Source organism: Pseudopodoces humilis, chromosome 2, assembly GCF_049639895.1.
Source record: "Pseudopodoces humilis isolate 2021_Gansu_Grassland_sample_001 chromosome 2, ASM4963989v1, whole genome shotgun sequence".
Lineage (NCBI taxonomy): Eukaryota > Metazoa > Chordata > Aves > Passeriformes > Paridae > Pseudopodoces > Pseudopodoces humilis.
Window position 1 is genome coordinate 67504397 of NC_142201.1, and position 6708 is coordinate 67511104.

The 6708-nt window shown below is 38.4% G+C and overlaps 1 protein-coding gene across 1 annotated transcript in view; it reads right to left on the bottom strand.

Annotated features, from left to right (window-relative positions):
* Window positions 1-6708, bottom strand: part of B3GLCT (beta 3-glucosyltransferase) — a 63524-nt gene that overhangs the window by 56252 nt on the left and 564 nt on the right. The gene's annotated exons all lie outside the window — the stretch shown is intronic.

The window sequence follows — 6708 nt, forward strand, 5'->3', positions numbered from 1 at the left end:
AGTTTATAACATTGGAAAACTTCAGCAGGAAATCATTAATGACAATTACTGTTAAAAGTGCATATCTCACTTTTGTTTGAAATTTTTCCCTAGAGGAAACATTGTGTGACTGCTTCTGAAATAAAAAAAAAAAAACTGTAATGAGAATATACCTCTTAGTATATGGTCTCTTTTAGAATTTCTTGTGTAATTCTAAATCCATAAATGTTTATTTATACCACTTTGCATGTGTTCTATACTATAAAGCATTCTGCCAGCTCTTTGGGCTATCTTCAACTGTTCCAAATCACCAACAAATGTAAATACAAAACTATGCATGGCAAGTCATTCATATTTAGTAAAGCACCCACATCACAAAAAGTATTATTGTGCTAAGATCTATTTCTAATATTCTAATATTTTATTAGAATGTTCTGATATTTTTTCAAACATTACTTCTTTCTTTGTACTTGCTAGTTTATTGTACAAGTATGGGTTTGTGCTGCCTTATTTCCACCATATTCATAACCAAGGCTTATGTTCACATGACAAATAAACAAGCTCCCTTCAGAGGCCTTTACTTTTCAGAATGCACATAATATTTCTTTTTCAAGCATATTGGTTTTTTTCCTTAAAAAGAAAATAATTCTGTAATTTTAAATACACCACCTTTGAGGTATTCCTTGAAAAGGAAGACATTTCACCTATTAATCCCTCAGCCTGTTGATTTTTAACCCTCAGTATTTCATCTTCCATCCAATAGATTTTTATAGCTTTCATATAAAAACAGTGTGAAGTTTTCAACTGTGGGAATACATTTTATTAACCGGCTTATGTTGCAGCATATTTAAGATAAAGATATATTTATAATAGTTTATATGTTCTAAATATAGCTATAGAGGTAGTATACACTACCTCTAAAGGACAATTTTATAGTCCTCAATTTGTAGCAATTGTTGACTTTATGAGAATGAAAGTGGGGAAATTACATACCTGCATTTCTTTTTAGAAAAAAAATTGTTTGATTTGTGTATGTATAGACACAGTGCAACACACACTTTTAAAAGATGCTTTATTACTTGATATTTTTAAGCATGTTTGCTGTAACCTATAGTGTATATACATTTATATACTCAGTTAACTTTTCATGCTGTCCAGGCCTAACCACTCAGCGAGTAGATTTTCTGAAAATTACTGGAAAAGCAAAAGAAATTAATTTCTTAGTGTCTGAACAGAAGATCCTGATATTATATTAGGGTTTTTTGTTTTGTTTCTTTTTTTTAAGAAGTCAAAATCTGAACAGTCTTTGAAGTGCTTTGGATACTTTCTAGTGAAAAAATGGCTTGGATTACTGTCAGAAATTCATAACAAGTACATGTCATACTAATAATGTAAGTGATATTTTTAAAACATTCTACCAATGTTGAAAGCACAAAAAGTCTGCATAATCCGTGCACATCTAATTAGCACTGAGTCATATAAATGATACATAATGATTTGGCAGCATATTGCCAGATGGTTTGCTATCAGATCAAGTAGTAATAACTCAGCTTATTTATCTCCATTCCCCTCATCCCTTATTTTCTTCTTCATCCCTTTTCATTTCCTTACTTAAAAATAACGTTCAGTTCCTTTCATTTCATATAAAAAAACCAGTCCAAGCCACACTGATTTTTTTTTTTTTAATCCAGACTGTCTAAAGAGGCTTTGCAATCTTTCTGCTTTTACAAGTACATTTATTTTATTAATTGCACTTAGGCATCAGAGAATTTATACAGTCTAGTTCCATATTTACTTAAAAACATCCAACTCTCCCCTTCTTCCAATTAGTGATGTTCAGCTGGTCACCTATATTGTCTGATTTTCTTGTTTAAAACGTGTTTTGTGTCTAAGCAACAGAAGAAAAGTTTATGAGGGAATTATAAACATGTAATTACTCAAATTAGAGTATTTTGAGATTCATGAACACTCTGCGTTTAGTACTATTTGAATGTGCCCCCAATCTCCATAATTTTGGATCTTAAAGCATTTATGGCATACTTGCCTTGCTGTGTTAAGTTTATTAAATACAAAGTAAATAAAGTGTGCATGTTCTTTTCCCTTAAATCTTAACATTTTCCAGTGGGACAATCCAGTTGTTTAAGTGAAGGATGAAAATATCTGTACATCCAAGGGAATAAAACAAAGAATTTCATAATAACTTTGGCACCGTAACTTTTAACTTACCTTCTCCACCTTTGCATTAGTTTCAGTCTTAATTTGTGCTTTTCTAAATACAAATAATGCTTAATTAGCATCAGAGAGTAACAGAAGTTTCCCAGCCATCAAAGCAAACATTCACAGCTGCAGGTTTTGAGGAAATCATATTAACCTCAAAAATAAAGTCTGCTCCACTTTAACTCATATTTTATAAGAACACAGATCTATTAATAGGCATGAAAATGAAAAAAGTCACAGGAAAAGGACATCCTTGTATTCAGATTAAGAAGGCTTTTTTGGGTTAAGAGTCTTATTCAGAGTGTGAGGAAGATAAAGCCATCACCCTGTTGGTTACTCTGGGATTTGGATCCATGCTATGCTGCGTGTCCAAGTGCTGATACATGGCCAGAGCCACAAACAGCCTCATTAGAATTTGCCAAGTGCTGAGGTTTTTATCAGGAAGCATGCAAAAATCTATCAAGTTAAGTTTATCTGCCTTACCCAAGAGCCTGTGCATTTTGTACAAAGTGGTTATTCCCCGCCGTAAGGATGTTTTGAACAGCTCAGCTCAGATTTCAAACATTCAGAAAGCAGTGCCCATTGATTGCTATGCTTCAGGCTACTTACACTACCACATTGGTGACGTATCTTCTTCAATTTCCCTCTCTTTCTCCAGGATAAGAATCTGAAAGGAGGTATTAGAAAAGATAATACTATAGAAATTATCATTGACACTTCCTATACAGAAGAGACCAAAAAAAAATTCAAGTGAAAATACAAGCATGATGTATCAGTCTCACATAGTTTGTCAATCTCAAAAGTTGGATAAACTTTTGGCAACTCATATTATTTTCCTTGACACAATCCTCTTTTTCACTTTATTTACAAAATATTTATATACATGAAAATAAATATCATACAGTGATAGTGGTATGAAAATCAGTGTAAAGCAAGAGCTGAAGTACAGCATTGTACCACAAGGGTGAGACTGCTGGAGCTACTGGACTGAATTAATTCATATTTCCAGAGGACCACAGCTTGATAGGAATGTCAGTCCTTCTTTGGAATAAGCAATGACCTGAAATGCTCTTTAGCCTTTTAAAGGCTCTTCCTAGCCTTTTGCTAGGAACCCAAGAACAAATGAACCCTAATCTCATTAGGTTGCATTAAAGACCTTCTCAAATGATGAGAGGCAGAAACTGCAGAAGCTTAGATTGACCAGCATGTGCCATCATAAGAGCCAACTGCTCACATTTACAGAACAGCAGCTGCAGCAAAGCTGGCACAAGCAACTCCCAAGCAGATTAGAACAATAGCATGGGCTGGAATGCAGCTCAACCCCCAAATGGAAAGTGAGAACATATATAAAGTCCCCAGATAAATGACAGGGACCTATTTACTTGGAATGCAACGTTTAGATGTTGCCTGCCTATACTGGGATGGGTTTTATTGTTTTCTGTTTCAATTAAAATATAAGGATTATGTACAAAGAATGCTGCCTCTACTGTCCCAGCAGAGCTCCTGTAGATCCCTGTTTAGGCCTCTAATAACTCAGCAGAAATTTCAAGTACTCAATTGATTCCTATGTTATTTTCTGTGACGCTTGGCCTTCCACAGGGACATTAGCCCATCCTCTAGTTGTCTGAGGTCATGTTTTATAATGGTAACATTCCCAGTATAGACACTAATGTCATTCTATCTCTGCTCCCCATGGCAGTTTACCAACATTAGGACTGGTTTAACAGATGAGATAACTCCTGTTCCCATGTTAAATTCAGCTTCTGAACACCCTTATTAGTGCTCTGGTAGAGGCCACAGTATCAAATATGAAAATAATTTTTAAAGACCTGATCAGCTACCATTTTAAAGCATTGCTTGCACAGGAGAAGGTCAGATTGCTCTTTTCTCCAGGTCAGAATGTGGGCATGTTTACAGAAGCCCTTAACTGTCACAGTAAGAGCACTTACCGAACTAAACTCCCTGCTCATACTGAGGGTGAAGAAAAATCCACCAGAGATACCATTTTGTCTCCAAACTCTCTCTTCATTTATCATAAATTAAACACCGAAGTAGAGAGAATAATTGGGTAAACTGAGCAAAGCTCATCCTAAATATGCAAGGCAACCTTAAAAATTTGACAAAACGTGGCTCAGTCATTATATCCTGGTAACAAGCTGCAATAGTTGGTGCATTGCAAAATCACAAAGGTTAAAATAGAGCACCTATGTGTAAGAACCAAATACCTCACTGAACAATAAGAAAGCAGGAATAGCAGAGCTCTGCTCTCCCCTTCCCAACAGCATTAAGATCACAGGCTACATGACCAAGGAGAACATTAACATAAATTTCACATCAGGACAGCATTACTGTCCACATACATATCAAGTAAAGGCTGATGTGACACCCAAAAAGAAGGGCAGCACACTGGTTAGCGTTGGTTCCGAAACTCACAAGCTTTCCAACACTAACAAAGAGCAGCAGAGTGTTTCCCCCACCCCTACGAGAAGATTGACTGTCCATATATAACCCTTCTTGTCTCTAGAAGGAAAAGACACGCAGTCTCCACACTGCTGGAAGAAAGAACCAAGACTTTTCAGAATCTTCTCCTAGACTTTTAAAATAAAGTTTATCATGCCATTTCTACAGCCCTTGGGAAATCATGGTTTGAAGGATTGCAATCCTGCTAGCTTTATCCAGAGCATCGGTCTAGGCAGACAGATGTAAGTGTTCTCACTGCCAGGCCTCACCAGCGTGTTAACCTCAGCCAGCCAATGTCATCTCCTTTCTTGACGCCTCTTTGATCTTGTATTTCTTGGCTCTCATCAGTGATGGAAAACAAGGGGTTCTTATTCAGGACATTCAGACTTGTTCCTTCACAAAGCACTTCCTGGTGGCAGCGGGCTGTGCCCACAGCCACAGGGTTTCCATCCTGCAGATTTGCTGGCAGCATGCAACACTGGCCTATCCCTTCAGAACAGCCCCCACCACTGTGTCAGCTGCCCCAGGCCCAGATATAGGAACCATCTCTAGCAAGCACCTTACCAATATTACCTCCCTCAGCAGTTCTTATCTCACCTCTCCTCCTCCTCAACACCATTTACAGTTCCATAGTGCGACGGCATAGCAAGTCACTACCAGTATGTGTTCCTGCTCTAGGCTGAGTAAAAATAAGCTTTATTCCTATACTGGGATTTCAGTTCATTGAAGCCATAATTCAACCACTGCACTGCACCATCAGAGATGGTGCCAGTAGAGTAACTTCCAAATTCGCTGCTGATCTTTTCCTCCCTTTAGAGAGCAGCTGCAAATCTGGGCAAACAGTCAAGTTTTCTTCTTTTTCTGCTCAAGGATGAACAGTTTATAACGAAAGAGAAAAAGCAGAAAGAGTATCTGGTATCTGCTTTTATCATCTATGGCAACACTTAAACCACCAGGTATGCTGCGTGTCCATAGTTTGCCACAATAGAACTTTCTAAACCACGTTAAATGCTAGGTACCCCACTTCTTGTCAAATAGGGTGGCAGCTGACACACAGGTGAATTGATAAATGAAAAAATTGGCTTTTCACCTACATGTTCTACAGAAATATTATCCAGGATGCAAGGACTTTGGATGCTCATGAAGGCTGCTTAAGTACTTTAAGCATTTCACTATCAGGATATTTAAGCAGCTAAATACTTTGATGAAGTCTGTCTCCTCATTCAAAACTGGAAATACATTATCATGAATATTTACCATGTCAAGTCAGGACACAAAACCTCATCAGCTCACACACACATCTATTAGGCCAACCAGTCAGCTCATTCTGAAGTTAGAAGTGGCATCCTTAGCTGGTCATGCTGGTCTCATGAATTTTTCAGCCCTGTGTCTCCTCTGAAACAGGCAAGCACTATTACAGGAGATCAAATCCTCCCCATACACACTCAAAATCCAGGGGTCAAAATCCAGCAGAGCTGAATGTTACTCAGCTCTAAAGCAAAGCTTTATCAGAAATTGCTGAACCACAGTGCCTAGAGAGGGGGTGTGGGGGTGGAAATATCTTGCCTCTTCCATGCAGGGACACTCAGGACACTGGATGCTATCACCTCTCCCTGCCTTTTGTAACATCCAGGACCTGAAAGGCAGCACCTAACATTCTGAGAGGACTTAAGCTGTGCCAGGGGAGTGTGAGGCTGGACACTAGGAGGAATTTCTTCACAGAAAGGGCGATTAGACATTGGAATGGGCTGCCCAGGGAGGTGGTGGAGTCACTGTCCCTGCAGGTGTTTAAGGAAAGATTGGATGTGGCACTCAGTGGTCTGGTGGCCGTGGTTCGGTCACAGCTTGGACTCAGCGATCTCAGAAGTCTTTTCCAGCCGGATTGATTCTGTGATGGATGTACTGCTGGCAACCAAAATCAGGATCTGTGTACCCACCATACCTCCATAGGGAATACGGAAGGTTAAGGCTTCTTCTAAGGAGGGATGGGGTCCTGCACAGAAAAGCTATAGCTAGACAGATAGGAGGCAATAGGGCATTTATGTTATGGTG